Source organism: Bactrocera oleae, chromosome X (genome assembly GCF_042242935.1).
Source record: "Bactrocera oleae isolate idBacOlea1 chromosome X, idBacOlea1, whole genome shotgun sequence".
Classification (NCBI taxonomy): Eukaryota; Metazoa; Arthropoda; class Insecta; order Diptera; family Tephritidae; genus Bactrocera; species Bactrocera oleae.
Window position 1 is genome coordinate 22,290,387 of NC_091541.1, and position 21,861 is coordinate 22,312,247.

The following is a 21,861-nucleotide window of genomic DNA, read 5'->3' on the forward strand; positions in this document are numbered from 1 at the left end:
ATAATGTCCAACGATGCAGTCTAATACTGACCACACTCCGAAATGATGTGCGCATAAAATACAAAGGGTCGAGTAATGATGCTATGTGTGGTCAGCTATTAGACTAACTTTATTTGCAAAACTCTTCTCCTTAAATAATATTCTAAATACAGATAGGTTATTTACAAGGTGTATTGTCTTAGTTATTTATGACTGTCATATCAACACTGTTGTTGTTTCCCATACAAAATTGAAATACGACAAATACAACACGGCGAGGTATGTTTTTTGAGTGTGCTATTCTATCAGCTGTATCTGTTTACTTTGTTATTGTTGACGTTTAAGTGTCTAAAATTAATAAATTAAATAAATTTCATCGATTTCTTTAATAATATGGAAGGAAACCCCGATAGTCAGGTAAATTGCGTTAAAGAAAAGTGAAATATAAAAATATTTTGTTGTTTCTGTGGTTGGAAATGATTTTATTGCAGTGTAAACCAAAACGCCGCGATTTCAACATAAAGAAAATTTTCCCAAAAAAAGCTTTAGTTTTATTATTGTTACTTTCTAGAAATTTTACACAATATGACATACAACGATTCTAAAAGAAGAATAACCCAAGCACATATTTTACGCTATTGCTCCTTCGCATATAATATATTATTGTTATTAGTACATGTTTAATGGGACTAGCTAATGTGCACGAACAAATATTCATGTGCATAAATGTACAAAGCAAGAAAATGATTTTTGTTATTTTTACAATTTTACATTTTATGTGGTTTCTGGTGTGGTTTAATGTGCATATCTCCTCAGCCGTTAAAGCTATAATAACAAAATTCACTAATAACAAATGTTTTAGCACCTCTATTGACATGGCAGCCCCGCCCACTCCCCATATAACGGTACTGTTAAAAACTACTAAAAGCGCGATAAATCTATCACTAAACACGCCAGAGCCATTACAATTTTATCTCTGGAATGGTATGAGATGATTTTATAGGAACCGCATTCAAAATTAGAGAGTGGGCGTGGCAGCACCCACTTTTAAGTGAAAACCCATATCTGGGGATCTGCTTAACCAATTTAAACCAAATTCGGTACATAATATTCCTCTTATATGCAAAAAATGTATGAAATCAGGGCGTTACTTTCCCTAGTTTAATATAATGTTTTGCCAATACCTGCAGGTATTTCCCAGGGTTTGATCCTTGAAAGCTGAAATAGTATAAAATGTTCTGTTACTCTCGAACTTAGCCCTTTCTTACTTGTTATACTCTCGTAACCTGTTGCTACAGAGTATAATAGTTTTGTTATGGTATATTTTTGTACACACAACTTACGTGCTTTTGTATACCTTGTATATATTACTTAGATATTCACTAATATAATAATAAATAGTATTTAGTTATATTTATATTTTACAAATTAGTAGTTTATTTCACTTTATTAAAATTAAGTGCTCGGAAAACCCCTCCGTAAATTGCTTTTGTCTAACGCTTTTTAACTTACATATATAATATAATTAAGTATGGTATAAACATATGTAGAGCAGGTATATAGATTTACTTCTTTCTGTCTTAACATAATATCTAATCCTTTCATAAGCTAACTTTTTTACATTGTTGTCTGGTATATTTTGTTATAAGTTCAATGATGGCTGAGAAACTATACCTTTCCACTGATTATCACCAAATATTAGAAGAAATATACTTGTATGTATATAGAATTTATATCTATCTCGATTAGTTTTAGGTGATGCAAACAACCGTTTGGTGAACAAAACTATACTCTGTTGCAACATGTTGCGAAAGAATTCAACATTCATTATTCGATTATCATTTGGTATCTTATTAACTTATGTTATTGATCATAGATTTATTTAGTATCAATACTATTTTTTTCTCCGAAATATTGGCTTTAATAAAAAGGAGCTATTTAACTCAAACATGATATATGTGAACAATGAACCAAAGGGGTTAGATTTAATATGTGGGGTATATGAGGTTGCTGTTGTACCAGAGGAGCGGAAATCAGTATATTACGGTTAAATAAAGATTTAACAAAGGTCTAGACCAATTTCATTCATAAGCAGCGATATACCACATAATTTTTAAGAACAACTGTCCATTTAATTTCATCAAATTATAACATTAACGAAAAAAGTTAGACCATAAGTAGTACATGGGAGCTGGGGGAATTAATATTTTACGTTTATATAAGGCCAAACAGAAGTTTGAATTTTTTACATAAAATATGTTGGAGCTAGGGTCAATATATCCCCGATAATGGATACTAGGGCGGAACCGAATATTTTATACTCTTGCAATTCGCAAGAATCAAAGGCCAGGAAATTCCTTCAAACCTTATATTAAAAAAATGTTGAGAAAGGATTAAACATCCATTATTAAATAAAATCGTGATTAAATTACAATCAAATTTGGTATCTACTTGACTTATATTAAAGGCCATAAACTTAGTCTCAGTTTTGTAGCTTTTATAGTAACTCTACCAAAGTGGCTAAATTTTATATTATAAGCTTATGTGGCAAGCGTCAACCAGAGAATCAGAATTCATTATATGAAGGTGTGAGGTTTAGACCAAGGTATATACTAATTTCTTTCTAATTCAGCGTCAAACCACATAATTTTTAAGAAATCTTTTCCACTTAATTTCGTTAATATATCACATTTTGATCAACCGGAACGGTTTAAAGTCAGATGGAAAGACGGAAATCATATATATATTGGGGATAGAAAAATATATACAATTATATATATAAAAAAATATTAATACTCACTGACTGACATATTTTACATAAAACGTGTTGAAATAACGAAAAGCATTATACTTTTAAGTAGTATATGGAAGTTGGGGGTAGTATTAACCCGATTTATCAATTTTTGTCAATACCACATACTACTAACATGCCACAATAAAATGCTCCCTCTGTTTCAATAAAGTAATTCACATAAGATCATCAATCAAATGGAGTAAAGTCAGACGAATGCTCGAAAATCCTGATATTAGTAACATGAGGGCTAGATAAAATTGTTAGCCGATTTGATCCATTTTAGGCACACAGATACCTTGTCATGAGTAAAAGACGCTCTCTAAAGTCAAGCGGAAGTTCAAAAATCTTTATATTAGGTATATGAGAGCTATAAGAACTCTTGATCCGATTCAACCCCTTTTTGACACAAAAACATACTATTCTCGAGAGCTTTATTTATTTATTTATTTATTATATGAATTTATCAATATAATTAATTATTTATCCTACATATTGACCGATATTTTCGGCAAAAAGTCAACTGGGGTCCACATATTCAGTACCTAGGGGCTTAAACAGTTTTGCTTCGATTTTGACACTTTTTGGTCACAAGGTGGCATTCTTTAAACGCATTATTCACGCAAAGTTTTACCCCGATACAATCATTGTTGCTTGATTTGCATAGTAGAAAGTATAATTATCAGATGGAATTTAAAATGGTGTTATACGGGAAAGAAGCGTAATTCTAATCCGATTTCGCCCATTTTCGCACTATATTATAGAAATATGAGAATAATGTTATGTACCGAAGTTGGTTGAAATCGGTAAAGCAGATCCCATATATGTGTTTTCACCTAAAAGTGGGCGGTGCCACGCCCACTTTCCAATTTTGAACGCGCTTCTTATAAAGTCATCTCATAGCATCCCAGAGATAAAATTTAATGCCTCTGGTATGCTAATGCTTGATTTAGCGCACTTTTAGTAGTTTATAACAGTAACGTTATATGGAGAGTGGGCGGGGTTGTCACCCGATTCCACCCATTTTCACACTGTCGATAGAGGTGCTAAAACATTTATTCTTAGAGAACTTGTTATTATAGCTTTAGCGATTCAGGGAATCTGCACATGAAATCTTTATGGGGCGGGACTACGCCCACTTTCAAAAAAAAAATTTTAACTGCGGATGCATCTCCCTAATGTGATCCTATATACAAAATAACAGTCTTGTATCTTACTACGCAGCTTAGTTATGGCAATTTATTTGTTTTTGATTAATGGCGTATTGAGGGCGTGGCAGTGGTCCGATAACGCTCATCTGCAATACCAACCATCTTACGGTACCAAGAAACATGTGTACCAAGTTTCATAAAAATATCTCAATTTTTACTCAAGTTACAGCTCGCACAGACGGACGGACAGACAATCACCCGGATTTCCACTTGTCTCTTCATCCTGATCAAAACGGTATATGGTATGCAGGATAACATTAGGGAGCGGCATGTGCAGTTACATTTTTTTTAACCTGGGCGTGGTCCCGCCCCCTAATATGTTTAATGTGCATATCTCCTATACCACTGAAGCTATAATAACAAAATTCACTGCGAACAAATGTGTGAAAATGGGTGAAATCGGGTGAAAACCCCGCCCACTGCCCATATAACAGTACTGTTAAAAACTACTAAAAGCGCGATAAATCAAGCACTAAACAATCCAGAGACAATAAATTTTAACTCTGGGATGGTATAAGATGATTTTATGGGAACCATGTTCAAAATTAGATAGTGGGAGTGGCACCGCCCACTTTTAGGTGAAAACCCATATCTTGGGTTCTGCTTAACCGATTTCAACCAAACTCGGTAGATAATATTCTTCTCATATTTCTATGATATAGTACGAAAATGGGCGATATGGGATTACAACCACGCCTATTTCACACATAACATCATTTTAAATTCCATCTGATTTTTTCACTTTCCAGTATGCAAATCAAGCAACAATGATTATATCGGCGTAAAACTTTGTGTGAATAATATGTTTAAAGTATGCCACCTTGTGACAAAAAATTATATAAATTGAACCAAAATTGTTCAAGCCCCTAGGTACTTAATACTTGTATGTGGACCCCAGTGGTTATAGGTGACTTTTTACCGAAAATATCGGTCAAGATAGAACAAGGCGGCAAGATCCACAAAAAAATCTAAAACGGGTATACCATTTGACTTTGCGATAGTATAAAATGTTCGGTTACATCCGAACGTAGCCCTTCCTAACTTGTTCTTAATAACTACATTATATACGAAGGAGCAATAGCGTATTCTCCTTTAATGAGCTGTTAAATTTATATAACTTACGTACTTATGTATATATGCACCAATACAAAACTAAATTTTTTATTCAGCGGTATTGATATATTGCGTATAATATTATTTAAGATGAAGAATTTTGCAAATAAAGTTAGTGTAATAGCTGACCACAGATAGCGTCATTACTCGGTCTTTTGTATTTTATCGTTGCTGCAACTTCGCTTAAACTTTTCGCTTTTACGATATTTGCGCGGTTAGAAAAAAATCTTTGTAGTCCTACAATTACATTTCAAAAATGTGTTAAATTGGATCAATACTTTCCTTAGCTCTCATATGCCTTTAAACTTCCGGTTGACTTTGTACCGCATATATCGGCCAATATATGAGTTACCTTAATGAAATTAAGAAAGCGTGTTTTTTTAATAACCTAGACTTGCATTAGTCCTTATATAACTGATATTCACAATTTTGAAACACCCGGCTGACTTTAATCCATTTTACCATATATAATATATTGATGATATATTTTATAATATTTGATATGTTTTCTTCTCCTGTTAGTAATATTTGGCATTACCAAAATTAGATAACATCAAGTTAATACTACCTTTATCTGTCATAAACCTAATAAAAGATTTTCAATATTTCAGTTGGCTTTACAGATTTTATATCAATCAACATTTAAGATATCTTAGCAAGAATTTACTGGGCGTATAATATTGGATATATTTTAGTTGAATGCCGAAAATATGTAAAATTCGTTTACGATGAACTCAATATGTTCTCGAGTACTCCTGAGAAATGTCAAAAGTTAATGCAGTCAGCCCCAGACCTGTCTCTGTGCCCAATATACCCAATATAATGATTTACGACTTTCCACCTAGCTTTAAACCGTTTAGATTGGTCACGATGTGTGATATTAATTGAGTCTATGACCTATAACATAATTTATTATGATACAAGTTTGGTTGTACTCCATTCACGATTTCGTCGAATAATGAATATTGGATTATTTCGCTACATTCTTTAGTATAAACATTTATTGACACCTAAAAGTATTTCAACGGATTTGATTCTTGCAAGTTGCATGAGTATGAAATGTTCGGTTACACCAGAACTTGGCTCTTTTTTACTGATTATATTATAGTATTGTGCTAATGCATTATACATTCATCTATGGCTGTTTCCTCTACGGTATATACTGAGCAGTCGTACAGCTTTTGTCGTACTTCCAAAGTTATCGACAATAGCAAATGACGTGTGAAAGTTGGCCTTGGAAGCATTAGTAGAATGCACCTTAAAAGTAACTATCATATCAAATATTAAGCCCAGAAATTTAAGTCTAGTAGTGTCTACAGTATTTACATATTATACAGTGAATTCAAGTTATTACATATGTGTTTTCTACTACTAAAATGTTTACAAAAGTTTGTTTCCAATTATTTAGATTATTTTCTTTGGAGAAAAGCAACACTTCATCAGCATAAAGATTATGCGAAATGAGTTTATGTTTAGAAATTATCGCTTTGATTTCCTCCTTGTGGAATCCCATTGTACGCGTTGTACGTATTCGAGAAAAAGTTGTTGATTTTGGCTTTTGCATTTTGGGATTATTGGGAAATGACTTATATATGGGAAAGACATTATATAGTACTCTTTCACCAATCTGGCATATCTCAAGTTTTCGTAATACAACGAGCGCACCGACTCTGTTAAAAGCTTTTTCGAAATCCAACCTGAGAGTAAAGACATGATTCCTTTTCGATACGGCAGTTTTGGCGAAATCATTTAATTAAGTAAAGCGTCTAATGTGCTTTGCTCTTCATTAAATGCCACTTGGTTTGGGTTGAGAAGATTTTGTTTTTCTACTCTGAGTTATGATAGCTCAGTGAACCAATAAGGCAATGTCTCTAGAAGCTTTTCTTACCCGTTTGGGGGATTGAAAACTGACTAGAGGTCCTAATTATTTTGGTAATCGTAGCTGGTTCTTTGTTTATATTATCGAAAGGCGGATGTGCAGCAGAATAACTTTCGCAGAGTTGTTAAATATCTGACCAGTCCGCCTTGTCCAAAAGAAATTTTGGCTTCACCGAAAATTTGTTGAATAACGGGGTTTATAGATTAATTATAATGGGAAAATTATGAATTTATTACCCATAGATTAGTTAAAAGTTGGCTGCTAAGTGTGGGGGCGATAGCAGAAGAACAAAGGACCAGGTTTACAATCGTTAACAAATTATATGTTGAAAATGGTTCAACAAATATAAGGTCTAGAATTTTGTCTCTTTGGTAAGTACATCTGAAGCCGCAAAAAGAGTTCCAGGCTTTGAAATCGTCAAGTAGGTAGGTAGGTAGAGTGGCTGTCTAACGACACACCTAGGCCTATAGGAGGTCCATTGTGATACCATCAGGACTAATGTTCCCTCACTCTATCGTCTCCTCTCTGCACCAACCTTTTCTTCTGATGAAGCTCATCAGTACAAATAGTTTTATATGTACAGCTTCCGATACGTCGTCAAGGAATCCCCGACCGATAGTTGCGATTCTTTTCCTGTACATTCGCATAGAAGATGTTTTACAGTTTCCTCTTCTTCTACTTCCTGACAGCTTCTACAATAGTCGTTGTAAGGTACACCTAGCCTGCCGGCATGTCTACCAATTAGACAGTGATCTGTTAGTACTCCTATCAGAATTCTTATGTCATTCCTTTTGAATTTTAATAGTCGGTTTATGCGACCCACGCTCAATTTCTGCCACGTTAGTCTGCTAGTAGAGCAAGTTATTGATTGTCTCCACCGAGACTCGGCTAGATTGTATGTTCGCTGATTAAGTGTTTGCAAGTTGCCAGAGGCATAAAAATTCCCTCTTTTTCAGGGGTTAGATGCTAAGTGGTACCTGGTCTGGCTGGTTCATCTGCTTCACAGTTACTAGGGATATCATTATGCCCTGGAACCCATTGCAGGTTTATCGGAAGTAGGATGTTAGGTCCTCTAATAGAACAAGACATTCTTTCATTACTTCGATGAAACCTTAGGAGACTTCAGTGATTTCAAGGCCGCTTGACTATCCGCATATATATATATGCTCCTTGTTGTGAGCACACTTTTTGTCAATACCACAAGGTTTTCTTTGATTGCTGTGATCTCCGACTGGAAGACACTGCAGTGGTCTGGTAACCGGAAGGCGATTTTGGTGTCTAATGTTGCGGAAAAGACACCACCTCCCACTCGCTTGTCTAGTTTGGATCCATCCATGTAGATGCTAATTCCTGCATTCCTGTCCCCCCCGTATCTTTCCCACTCCTGGTGGGGAAGGCAATATTGTGGACCGAATTTAGCTTCAATTCTATTGGATTGCGGAAATCCGTGGTTTTGGGTAGAAATGGGAATAAACTAAGTACCCTAGAATGCCTCTTGTTGGATGCGACTAGTTGGGAGGATTCCCTCAGTCTGAGAGCTGACTTTGCTTCCACTTTCTTACAGAACAGATCAGTTGGCAATAAGTGTAGAATGACGTTTAGTGCCTGGCTTAGTGTTGTTCTAAGAGCTCCACTAATGCATATACTGGCTGCTCTTTGAATACTTTCCATACGCCCCACAGCGTATTTCTTTTCCATTATTGGCCACCATACCAATATACCGTATGTCATGATCCGTCTGACAACTGCTGTGTGGAGCCAATAAGCTATCCGAGGCGTTAGCCCCTATTTGGGGCCCACCATCTATTTACAGGTGTAGAGTGGCGTAGCTGCTTTCTTCACCCTAGCATCCGAGTTTTGTTTCCATGAAAGCTTCCAGTCTTAGGTTAGTCCTAAGTAGCTTGCCTTATCTCCAATAGTTAATCTGCTACCATTTAATACTGGCGCCGTAACTTCTGGAGTATTGTGCTTTCCGGTGAACAATACTAGCTCTGTCTTACCAGCATTTAAGTTTAATCCGCACGATACAGCCCAAAGATTTATATCGTCCAAGATCGTTTGCATAAGGTTTGCCAGAGTATTCGGGAATTTACCTTTAACCGAAACTGCCACATCGTCTGCGTAGGCCACTACATGTACCCCCTTCTTTTCTAGATCCAACAGCAACTTATTCATATAAACGAATATCCCGTTAATTAATGTAAATTTTACAGAGTCAGAGAGAATGTTAAGATTGCTAATATCAGATAGGAGAACAGTGCTAAATGCTAAAATCTTCAACAAGTTACTATTTTTAAACAAAGACACGTGTATTATTGAGGAATAAAGTACTTTACCGAAACCTGTTTTAACTATAAATTTCATAAATTTCTTGATCTTATATTAAAATAGTAAATGTATAAAATTTTTTTTGTTAACTCGCCAGCTCTCAGAGCAGTTTATATAGTAACATGAAAAGTTGTATACATATAATAGGTATAATATTTACCAGAATAGGATCCCAATTGACAGTAGGAAAGTTTTGTGTCGATGAAACCGATAAACAAATTAAAACAGTGCACTGAAGTTTGATAAATTCTTCACTTATTTATTTTTGAATTTTAGCCAAGTTCATTAATATCGTGACTCTTTTATCGACAAATATTCTTTCATTTTCGTATCTTGATCTAAGAGCTTCCCAAACAAAATTAAAGTTGTCATCATTTCATGCGAACTATTTGACTATGACGCCTGCTTGACTTTATGTTTTGTATCGGCGGTGATACAATTTTTGTACTTGTGATCATTTTGGATGGTTTATGTATACGGCTGTAAAAATATCCCCGAAGAGCAGCCATTCTTCATAACATTCATAAAATATTTCTGTGTCACATGTGGGCACCTTGAGATGGATGCCTAAATTTTCCTCTTGAATTTGTGTTTGTGGCATCTCTACTCTCAGATTTAGAATAGGGGCAATTAAATTTAATAGCTTTAGTTTGTCGGAGATATAAGCCTTTGTTGCTTTATACTGGTCTAAGCAGTAGATCTGAATCGTTAGGTTCTATATATGCGTTCCCGTTTTATTTACTTGCGTTCCAATCTTTTTTTCTTTATTTATAATTGAGAGTATAATAGTTTTGTTCACCTAACGGTTGTTTGAATCATCTAAAACTAATTGAGATGAATATGGATATATATATATATAAATGATCAGGATGACGAGACGAGTTGAAATCGTCTGTCTGTTCGTTCGTCTGTCCGTTGAGATATCGTAATAAAACTTGGTATACATTGTCCTTGGACGAGTTCGTAGATGAGCGTTATCAGACTACCACGCCACCACGCATGTGTCATAACTCAGCACTAAACTTAGATGCAAAACTGTAGTTTGGCACACGAGATCGGAGTTGCAAGAAACACCTGTGAGCGTGGGGCCCCGCCCACTAAATGATTTAAGGTACATATCTACTAAACTACTTAAAATATAATAACCAAATTCGTTCAAGAGAAATCCCTTAAGCACGTACTCTATCGACACTGTAAAAATTTATGAAATCGGATGATAACCCTGCCCTCTCCTCATATAAAGGTTCTGTTAAAAACCACTGAAAGCGCGATAAATCAATAAATAAATACCGCAGAAACATTAAATTTTACACCCGAGATGCTACAAGAGGACTTTATATGATCCGGGGACGATAGGTGTGGCACCGCCCACATTTAGGTGAAAATTCATATTTTAGGACCTATTCGACCGATATTACCTTCTTTCATCGCAGTGCGAAATCGGTCTTTGCTAACTTAATTAAGCAATCCTGCTTACTGCTTTACTAAGTATAAGGGGTATTGCCGGACAAATTTGTAATTAGATATTTAAATATTTTGTTTTGTTGGAGGAAAAAGTGTGTTTTGAGTACGCGATGGAAAGCATATACTTAAGGCAATTAATTGTAGATATTTGATTAAGTATCATTTTTTCATATCTAATTTATAAATATACATATATGGGTATTTACTTATATATATTGAATAACAAACTGTTTTTCCCGTAAAATAAACCGAAAATTCGTTTCGGTTTGTAATCGTTATATTAATCTGTTAAAAGGAATTTTTAGTTACATGGAAACAGTTATAGTTAATGGAAAAAACACAACTCACTTTGCTTCGGTTCAAGGGTATCATGTATATGTATGCAAGCGTTTTGTTGCTGGAGTTTTAAAGTTTTTATTTATTTTTTGTTTATAGTTTCGCGTCCGTTTAATTTCTTCTCGTTAAAACCGTTTTGTATTTCCAGTATTTGATTTTCATACACTTTGTGTTTCCTTTAATCATAAAATTTCTGTTACTATATATAATATATGTGTTTGTTTACCTATATATATAACAAGTAAGGAAGAGCTAAGCTCGGACGTAACCGAACATTTCATACTCTTGCAACTTGCAAGGATCAAAGTCGGCTAAATACCTTTAGTTGTTGACAATATTAAAATATATAGCGAAAGGGCTCAACTCAATTGTTCGCCGAAATCCTGAATGGATTACAACCAAATTTGGTATCATATTAACTTATTTTCAAGGTCATAGGCTGCTTAGTTTTATAACTATATTTTACTTCGCATCAGCGAAAATTATACTAAAGTCATTGGAGGCAGAGACTGCTTAAAATTTTGAAATTGCTCAGGTGTACTTGAGAACTTAATTCAAACAATTTCATATATATACTAGCTGACGGGGGAAACGTTGTTTTGTCATATATGAATGTTATTTTTAGGAAATGTTTTTTAAATAATTATTTTTTAGAAAAGATTTTTAGAAATAACTAAGTGTTTGGTGGATGTAATTATAATTGAAATAGCATGAAGAGTTTTAGACAATTTAAGTATACTTTATCTAAGTTAATAAATTATTCTTTATTAAAGTACAATAACAAATATATATTAAATAACAATTATTGATAGCTATCTATAAGTTAATGATTTGCGGTCCCGCGTTGTTGATAGATGCCTAACAACGCGTGTTAGCTTGGATGTAGTCCAGCGCAGTCGATCGTTGTCCAGGTATCTCGTAGTCAATGTGCGAGAAGATTGTAGCAAACTCCTTAGGTTGATTGCGTTGGAAGTTTTACTTCGCTCTCTTATCGCTGGCTTTGTGGCTCAGTGATTATATCAATAATAAGTAAGTATTTTATAACGGCAAAGCCGGAGCAGGTACATTTAGTGAAAGCCAAATACTATCTGATTGTGGTATAAAATTGGATTCAAGGCTAAACCTAAAAGCTGGCCCCATAAGCTACAAAGGTACAGCCGGCAAGCCGACTCAGCATAAGCGAAAACGTAGACATTTGCCGCATAGTCAAAAATCAGGTTACCGCAGCTGACCATAGTAGTCAGGCCACTGAACTCATGCGTCAGCAGAATATGATTGAAGAAAATGGGTAAAGATATGTTCAGTGCAAGTTTTATATATTATGTGTGAGCAATTCTTATGTGTTAACTTCTTCCTCCTATGACCGTCCTCGCTTATTTTATAGCTGTTGTGAACTTCTGAACACCGACAATAATTCATGTATTGAATGAGTCGGCGGTCGCAAAAATCGGCGGCGTCTGACGTTCCGGCTATTACCTTGAGTGCTGAGCCTAAGAAATCCAGACTTCTTGCCATTCTATGGTGCACTTTTATTACGGACAACAAATTTTTAATATGTTCTATACCCACGTTTAACAACTTTCATATGCGATTCAGGGAATAACTCTGCTAATTCTGCGGTCTCTTCTAACATGCTAGCAAATTCTGTCAGGTTACTCGAATGCCTTAAATAGTCCCTTTGTTCCCATACGATATACGACTCCTAACAATAAAAGGACTGCAAATTTAATCCTGCAAAGATAGAAGAAAATCGAATAAAGATAGTTGTGTGCTTAACTATTAACATTAGCCTGTGCGATTTTCTCGCATGTTAGTAATTCCTACTTAAGGTTGCCCTTGTGGACCACCCTCCCTTCAATAAGAACAGACCCAGGTCTGCTTGAATCCTTTCCTCTGTGCAAAGCGGTGTTAACTTATTTTCTAACCTTTTATTGTTTTTTCGAACACTTTTTCGCCTACATCAAAAAAACTCTATTTTGTCTGTACGGGTTAGATCTTTCAATGTTATCTAGGCATCATGTTGTTTGAGGAAACAAATTAAGAAGTCGGATAATGGGTATTTTTACATCCATTAGCGTGCGAGACGCGATCGATTGTAAAACGGCAAAATTCGAGAACTTGTCAAAGCAAGTAAGGAACGATTTTTTGTCAGTTGAAAAAATACCAATGTGGAGCATTTCTCAAGCGTATGATTTAATTGGTGTTTCCCCAAGCATTTGTTTCTTGGGCTGTCTGTCGTGTTTCCCTTTGGTACATGTTTTGCAATTGATCACCACCTCATTGGCTAGTTTTGTCATTTTCGGAAAATAATAATCACGAAGGATTTGTTTGATAATTTCAGTTAGTTCACCTTTGTTTGTAATGTCGACAACGATATTCTGGCAGTGCCAGAACTTAGTTACCGGAAAATTTAACACCAAATCAATTAGTATATTGGCTAACGTCGGTAAATCACACTAAATCGCGTTTACTGAGTTGTAACGAACGAGTGGTTTAATTACTTCGAATAGAATGTTTAAATCTGTAATATATTATTTGGCGTATTTTTCTGCCGAAGAGTATGATGTCTCTTTTTAACGGAAATTTGGCTTCTTCGAGAACGATTCCTAAAGCAATTTACAGTAAATTGTTGCAGCATCTGACAGCATTTCATTTTCCAGATTGTTAACATTCTGTCGGGACAGGGCATCCGCCACAAAAATTTCTTATAGAACACTTTTGCATTGTGTTCATCAATGTATGATTTCCATCTTTTGATTTTCGCATATGTGTTCCTATCAGAGACAGCGAAGGTGAGGGGTTGGTTGGTGGTCTGTAAAAATGTTGATCTCTTTTGACCCACATAGGTAATTCTGCAATTTACCGATTGCCTAGACAATGGCTAATAACTCCCTTTCGTTTGTGGCATGTGGCGAAGCGCACGCTTTGTTTTAGCGTTCGCGAAATCATGGTAATTGGTTTGCCTCCTTGAGAACCGCACCGATGCTGTCCATGCAGTCGTCAGTGGTCAAAAGGCTGTTTGAAATCCAGGTACATGAGAATAACATCCTCGGATGCCAGGATATTTCTCAAAATTTCAAAGGCGTTTCGTTGAATTTCATTAAACTCAATTTTTACCTTTTTGGACATATGTTTGCTCACCGAGCTATTTTCTTCTTTGAGGATGTTGGTCAAAAGCCACGCTATTTACGCGAAGTCCTTAATGAATTCCCTGTAATGACTAGCTAGGCCAAGGAATGATCGTAAGCTGAATAAGTTCTTAGTAACAACATATTCCCGTATGGCTCTAACTTTTTCCGGGTCAGTTTTTGCCCCGTTTTTGGTGACTACAAAGCCCAATAATTCAATGCTCTCTTTGAAGAACTTCGTTTTCTTTTGTGATACCCTCATATCGGCATCGCATAAGCATTTTAAAATTGTGTCGATATGCTTCACGTGGTCGAACTCATTTTCAAGAAAAATTATGACGTCGTCCACGTAAACGTAGCATATCTTTCCTATGTGTTCCCTCAAAAAGCATAAGCGATAACGTAGACATTTCCAGCATAGTCAAATATCAGGTTGCCGCAGCTGACCATAGTAGTCAGGCCACTGAACTCATGCGTCAGCGGAATATGTTTGGAGCAAATGGGTGAAGATAAGTGCAGTGCAAGTTTTTTATGTTATTTGTGGGCAATTCCTATGTGTTAACTTATACATCGAAAATAATTAGTTTTTCTACTACTACTACTGACAAAATCGCTCTTTCTACCAGCCATCCAAGAAATTTATATTTTATGTGTACGTCTGGAAATATATTTTTTACTACCATAATATAACAATTGTTTTGAGACAGTTTCAACACATGAAACTTGAAGCATACGAACGCGCATGTTCGCTGTCAATGGTACTTTGGCGATGAAATTAAGTAAGTGTTGATGGAATCAGATGTTTGAAATCGTCTAAAAGAGTAACAAAGTGCCGGCTAATAGTGTCCGATCGTGAGTTAATTTTTGTTCATCATTTAGTAGTGGAACATTGCGAGTAATAGTCGCCGCAATTCGACAGTATCATACTGGGCTTCACGGTTTATATCTATGTTGATTAGATGCACTACGATTTGGTCAACTCCTACCGAAATGGCTGATTGGTAAATTCGGAATGACAATGTCGTTAGATCATTGCACCTTGCACGATGTCGATACAATATATCATCAGTCATCGAATCTTCATGTTTATCCCACAACATTTATGTTCGTATCGGGAAAGATCAGTACTAAATAGTACACAAATTTGTGTTCCTGTGCAATTTAATGCAGCTGCGGGAGGCCTAGGAAAAGAGCTGTTTCGACGGGGTCAGACCATAGCGACATGGGTGTTAGATGAGTGGGGTTCGTTGGGCATGCAAAGAGGTGGTTAGTGTCATGCGGAGACTTATTTCACGCTGGAAATATTGTATATTTGGTATGTCGGGTTCTATTCTGGATAAGTAGAAGTTTAACCTACTACAATATTCAGAATGAAGTTGCGTGAGGGTCACTCTGGATTCACGAGGCAACTTGAGCTCTGCATCTGTTATGGGTGTTGGTTTGACTCCTAGTACGCTAGTCACGGAGAAAGAGTCAGGGAAGATGTTGATGGTTCCACTGTGAATGGCGGTCAGTGCTTGTCTAAAGTTCGATGCGTCCGAATTTCTGCGAAAACATCCCAGCAGAAATTGCTTGGAGAGAAGCTCGTTATTAATTTTAGGGTTGTTGACTGTCGGAATTTTAATGCCATCGACTGAAATGTCTAAATCCAGTCTGTACTCCTTCGTCCAGTTTGTAAAAATGATCGCTATGAATTTAGTGGAGAGAGTGTCAGGCTCCTTGCAGACAAGAAGCGAGAAAGATCGGAGAGATAGCCGTTAACTTTCGAGCACATGCCATCGATACCATTGCCCGACGTCAGTATCGTGCAGTCATCAGCATATGAGGTCATGGAAATTCCCTCTGGTGGTTGTGGGAGTTTCGAGATGTAGAAATTAAACAGTAGCAGTTAGAGGACACCACCCTGGAACCCGCTGTTTAATTTTTCTAAGTTTGGAGTTTTGACCTTGAAATAGTACGGATGAATGCCGACCGCTCAGGTAGTTCATAGTTCACCGCTTCAGAACTGGAGGGAGCGTTGATTGTTCTATGTTCTCAAGTAGCGTTGTGTGGTTGACTGTGTCAAAAGCTTTTGACAAGTCCACGCTACGAGGATCTTCCTCTCGCAGGGTGGCTTCTGGTTTAGGCTATGAAACAATCTGACGCTAAGTGCTGTGGTTGTGCTGTGCACTTTTCAGAAGCCGTGCTGATGGTCTGCTAGACTCAGGTGGTGAGTGAATGTCGGGAGTAGTAAAGCCTCAACTGTCTTCACTACTGGGGAAAGAAAAATCAGGAGTTGAATCCTGTAAAAATAAATACATAAAAATTTGCCAAAAAAGAAAATAATAATAATTATTGGGGTGGACCACCCTTAACATTTAGGGGTATAAAAAATACATGTTGTCAGACCTACCCGATAAGCGCACCAAATTTCATCAAAATCCGTACAACCTTAATGTAAACTGACACTAATATTGGCCGAAAAATACATGTATTATTGTGAGAAAAGTATGGTATGCCCGATATACGAAAAATATGGCACAAAGCACCCCACGCGTCTCTAACAATAACACAATTATTTTTTATTCAATATTACAAGTATTGTCAGCTTATATAATATTATATTAACAATTATTTTTCACTTTTTTGTTTGAAGTGCTTTAAAAGCGTGTTATTTAGTTTTTACACTCATGTATCACCTAAAAATAATCGAGTTAGGTATAAGGTTCTTTATATCTATATACATATACAAAATAATGTCGTGTTAGTTACACTATTTATAACTCAAGAACGACTGAACCGATTTGGTTGAAAATTGGTGGGGGGATAGCTTAACCAAGGGATGGACAAAGGATACTTTTTATCTCTCTATAGTAAAAGTCAATAAAATTTATAAATACCAAAATTGTATTTTAAGTCATAAGCATATGCTCAAAACTTATGTAAGAATCATTTGAACATTTCACTACTTAAAAAAAAAAAAATTAATAATAATAACAACATATAGCTACTGCAAGAGTAAAATTATTTTCGTATATGTATATGGACTTTACAAATTGTTTTTATTGAACAAGGCGTCTTTTTTTTTAGGACGTACCATGCCGGTCAATTTTAATAACACAACAGAAAATTGAATTGATAATTGCATCGCCAGGCATTGCGGCTACTTTACTAGATTATAGGCGAACGACGCACAGGCATTCATAACATCATATAAAAAAATAGCGGAATAACTGCAATAAGACTGCACAGAACAATGCAATATTTAAGCGGCAGCCATAAAGCTTTTGGTGGTGCTGTCTTCCAATTGTCTGGTGAATGTCCACAGACCGGTCATTCCTCGCTTTTGAGTTCGAATGTTTAAGCAATCGTTCGCAATATCTTATACTGCCAGACAATTTCTGCACTCCTGTTCACCAAAAAAGATTTATTAATTGAGAGTATAGACAAGAAGAAAGTAAAAATTAATTGTTTGGATCATAACTAACTCAGAATTCGGGCTACATTAGCGGCCAAAAATTAGATGTTGACAAAATTTATTTCCAGATACAACAGTTGTTGCCAGGAAGTATTGTATCTTAAATCATACGCTACTATTGTTGATGAAAATGAAAACGTAAATTTTCAAATTGTGTCTCTAAATTATCCAGATACACACCACCACATAATCTTCGGTTGAAAATTGAGTCACCTATGATACTGAAACTGAACAAAATCAAAGTCGTAGTGAGTGTTAAAAGAGTAAACACTTTTACTGAATGATGCAAATATTTCAAAAAAATTTACTCATTAAACCGAAGAATTCAAAGCGAGGCATTCAGGTACGTTTGAGTGCAGAACTCAGTAGAAACAGAAGTAAGCAATTTCGTGATAGCTTTCTAGGGGGTGAATAGCGAACATTTTGGATTTTCAGTTTTAACAAAACAGTACTGTATATGTTGAGATGGTAAATAATCAGCATATTTTGTTTATTAAATAACAAAAACTACAAATGTTGTTGCAAACAATAATGAGAAATTATTTATTTATGGTATATTTTCTTAATAGATGATTTAAACGTCATAGTGTGTCGTATTTTGTCAAAAAAAATTTACTGATAATCAGATATTCCGTAATAAGTGAGTTCTTATGAATGAAACGCAGCACTGGTGCTGATTTCTCCAACTTCTCAGTTTTATATGTCAAAAATTAAAATATACTTACAGCGTGTTTAACATTTACTCAAAAAAAAATAAAAACAATTGACACAACATTAAATAATAAGTAATATCCCAACAGCATTGAACAAATAAGCAAAGTAATTCAAAATAATCACTATAATAACGCAAAAAAATTCCATTGAATAATATTTATTAATTATTATAATATAATTGCTCACAAATCTTTGAAATTTATGTGTATCTTAAATGCTAACACGACACCTTAATTACTTTAAAGGTAGCAAAAAAAAAGTGTTACACAACACCTTCATTCTTCTTGAGTAGAGTATTCAAATGTAAACAAACCCAAGGTTTATAACTGTATATACTGAGGTGCAGGAGCAGCGACTTACAACCACTGACTAGTTTGGATTGGGAGGTTTGTTACTTCGCCGGTATCACCGTTTGGTGGACACAGAGGAAAAAAAAATCAGAGGTTTGAATACTTTTTTGGCGCCACAAAAGATAATTTATTATACCTTAGCCTCAAATTCTACTACAATAATAATAACTATCAATAATTATTCTCAAGGCAACTGAATAATAGGGTTGCCAAGTATTGTTTATTATTTATAATTTAAATGAAAGTATGTATATAATGTCAATTATTCTGGCAAGGGCAATTTATAATAGTAATGCCAATTATTATTAAGATACCTCCTCAAGGAGGGGGTAAATCAAATAAAGCAGCCAAAAGAGATGTTACTCTTGAAAAATTAAACAAAAAGCTTGAGGAAATATATAGAACAGATATGTATAAAACTATTATTAGAATTAAATACTTTAAAAGCCTAAAATCTGAAGCTTAAGCCCATCGAAGTAAACAAAATTTTTAATACGGAATATAAGGTTGAATTCTCAACAGAGGAAAAAGAATTAGCTAGAGAAACTGAATGGATTTAAAAAAAGGACAGCTAAGAAAGCAGAGTGTTCTCCTGATCTTACGAAAACACAGATGAAGCAACATTACAATCGCAATTAGTATAGGTATAGCATCGGAAGCAAAACCAATTTTACCATTAATCTTTTAAATAATGTGTTTATTTAGTGTGTAAGACCAAATATTGACGAGCTATACAATATTGTCTTACCTCCGGTAGGGAAGTAATATTGACTGACACCATCGTCTCGCAAAATGTTGCTAAAGAGTATAATAGCTCTGATCACCTATAGGCTGTTTGTATCGCCTAAAACAAATTGAGTTAGATATAGGGTTATGTATATATAAATGATCAGGATGAAAGGACGAGTTGAAATCCGGGTGACTGTCTGTCCGTCCATATGTCCGTCTGTGCAAGCTGTAACTTGAGAAAAATTTAGATATCTTTATGAAACTTGGTAAACACGTTTCTTGGTTCCGTAAGATGGTTGGTAGTGCGGATGGGCGTAATCGGATACTGCCACGCCCAGAAAACGTCATTAATCAAAAAAAAAATAAATTGCCATAACTAGGCTCCACAAAAAGATATAAGACTGTTATTTGGTAAACAGGATCACATTAAGGAGGGGCATCTCCAGTTTAATATTTTTTTACAAGTGGGCGTAGTCCCGTCCCCTTATAGGTTTAATGTGCATATCTTCTAAACCGCTAAAGCTATAATAACAAAATTTAAATTTAAAAAATAACAAACAGAAAACAAATGTTTTTATTACCTGTATGGACAGTGTGAAAATGGGTGAAATTGGATAACAAAAACAAACTAAAAGTGCGATACATCAAGCACTAAACACGCCAGAGACATTAAACTATGTCTCTGGGATGGTACGAGATGACTTAATAGGAATCGCGTTCAAAATTAGACAGTAGGCGTGGCACCGCCCACTTTTAGGTGAAACCCCATATCTTGGGATCTGCTTAACCGATTTCAACCAAATCCGTTAAATATCATTCTTCTCATATTTTTTATGTTATACTGCAAAAACGGGCGAAATCGGATTACAACTACGCATATTTCACATATGAAAAATATGTTTAAAGTATGCCAAGTTGTGACCAAAAATGTTCAAAATCGAACCAAAACTGGTCAAGGCTCTAAGTCGTAAATATGTGGACCCCAGTGCCTATAGTTGACTTTTTTCCGAAAATATCGTTCAATATGTGAGATAAATAATGGAAATTCATATAATAAAATAAATAAATGAAACTCTCGAAAATAGTATGATTTTGTGTCAAAAATGGGTTGAATCGGATCAATAGTTCTTATAGCCCTCACATACCTAATATAAAGATTTTTGAACTTCCGCGTGGCTTTATACCGCTTATATCGGCCAATATGTGAGCTATCTCAATGCAAAAGAGAGAGCGTGTTTTATTCATAGCAAGATATCTTTGTGCCTAAAATGAATCAAATTGGGTGAAAATTTTACCTAGCCCCCTGTTTAAATGAGTTAAGCCTCCGTACCACCACTCTCTGGTAACAACTGGCGACACACCACACCTGAGAATATCCACAGGTTCTCCCCACCTCATGAAACCACACCGCAGAGGACAACACAACAAACCATAACACGGCACCTGTACACCTAAAAAAAGGACGGGATCGTCGCCCTCACGGCTTCATTCATTTTCGTCTATGGGCCTGAGCGCCACATCAACCTTAAACATTAGAATCTGAGCCACGTCAACTTTTTTTTTCCGAGTACGACTCTCAACGATCCATTTCCGGATTCCCTTTGGATTGGCGAAATCCTACGTACATTAGTTTCCTTATCGCTTTTATATTAGACTAAAATTAAATTAAAATTTGTTTCGGTTGAAATGATTAGTGAATCGAAATGGCTAACTAAATAAAAAGAAAAGAGTGTACACAATAATCAAAAGCGTATTTTCCTTCAAGTTTTTCGTAGTGTTAGTTCATAAAAGCTCACAAAAGGTGGTTAGTGTTCCCCATTATATTAGATACAAATTGTTCACCCCCATGTAAGTACAATAATATCAGGATTTTCGATTATTTGTTTGACTTTACTATATTTACAAAATGTGATATTTTAACGAAATTAAGTTTATAAGATTTCTTAAAAATTAAAGTGGAAATCCGGGTGACTGTCTGTCCGTCCGTCCGTCCATCCGTCTGTGCAAGCTGTAACTTGAGTAAAAATTGAGATATTTTTATGAAACTTGGTACACATGTTTCTTGGTACCGTAAGATGGTTGGTATTGTAGATGAGCGTTATCGGACCACTGCCACGCCTTCAATACGCCATTAATCAAAAACAAATAAATTGCCATAACTAAGCTGCGTAGTAAGATACAAGACTGTTATTTTGTATATAGGATCACATTAGGGAGATGCATCCGCAGTTAAATTTTTTTTTTTTTTGAAAATGGGCGTAGTCCCGCCCCATAAAGATTTCATGTGCAGATTCCCTGAATCGCTAAAGCTATAATAACAAGTTCACTAAGAATAAATGTTTTAGCACCTCTATCGACAGTGTGAAAATGGGTGGAATCCGG

The 21,861-nt window shown here is 35.4% G+C and overlaps 1 protein-coding gene and 1 long non-coding RNA gene across 8 annotated transcripts in view; both read right to left on the minus strand.

Moving 5' to 3' along the window:
* The window catches only part of LOC106624584 (glutamate receptor ionotropic, kainate 2), a 1,058,023-nt gene that overhangs the window by 50,940 nt on the left and 985,222 nt on the right, over positions 1-21,861 (minus strand). The gene's annotated exons all lie outside the window — the stretch shown is intronic.
* On the minus strand, positions 11,830-19,119 carry LOC138858134 (uncharacterized). 3 transcript variants are annotated; one of them, XR_011397362.1, is made up of 3 exons: positions 18,714-19,119; positions 17,697-17,913; positions 11,830-17,617 (listed from the first exon to the last, which is right to left on the minus strand). It is a non-coding gene; the product is annotated as an uncharacterized lncRNA (long non-coding RNA). The 3 variants fall into 3 exon arrangements; XR_011397360.1 differs by lacking the exon at positions 18,714-19,119 and adding an exon at positions 18,412-18,576; XR_011397361.1 differs by lacking the exon at positions 18,714-19,119 and adding an exon at positions 17,995-18,404.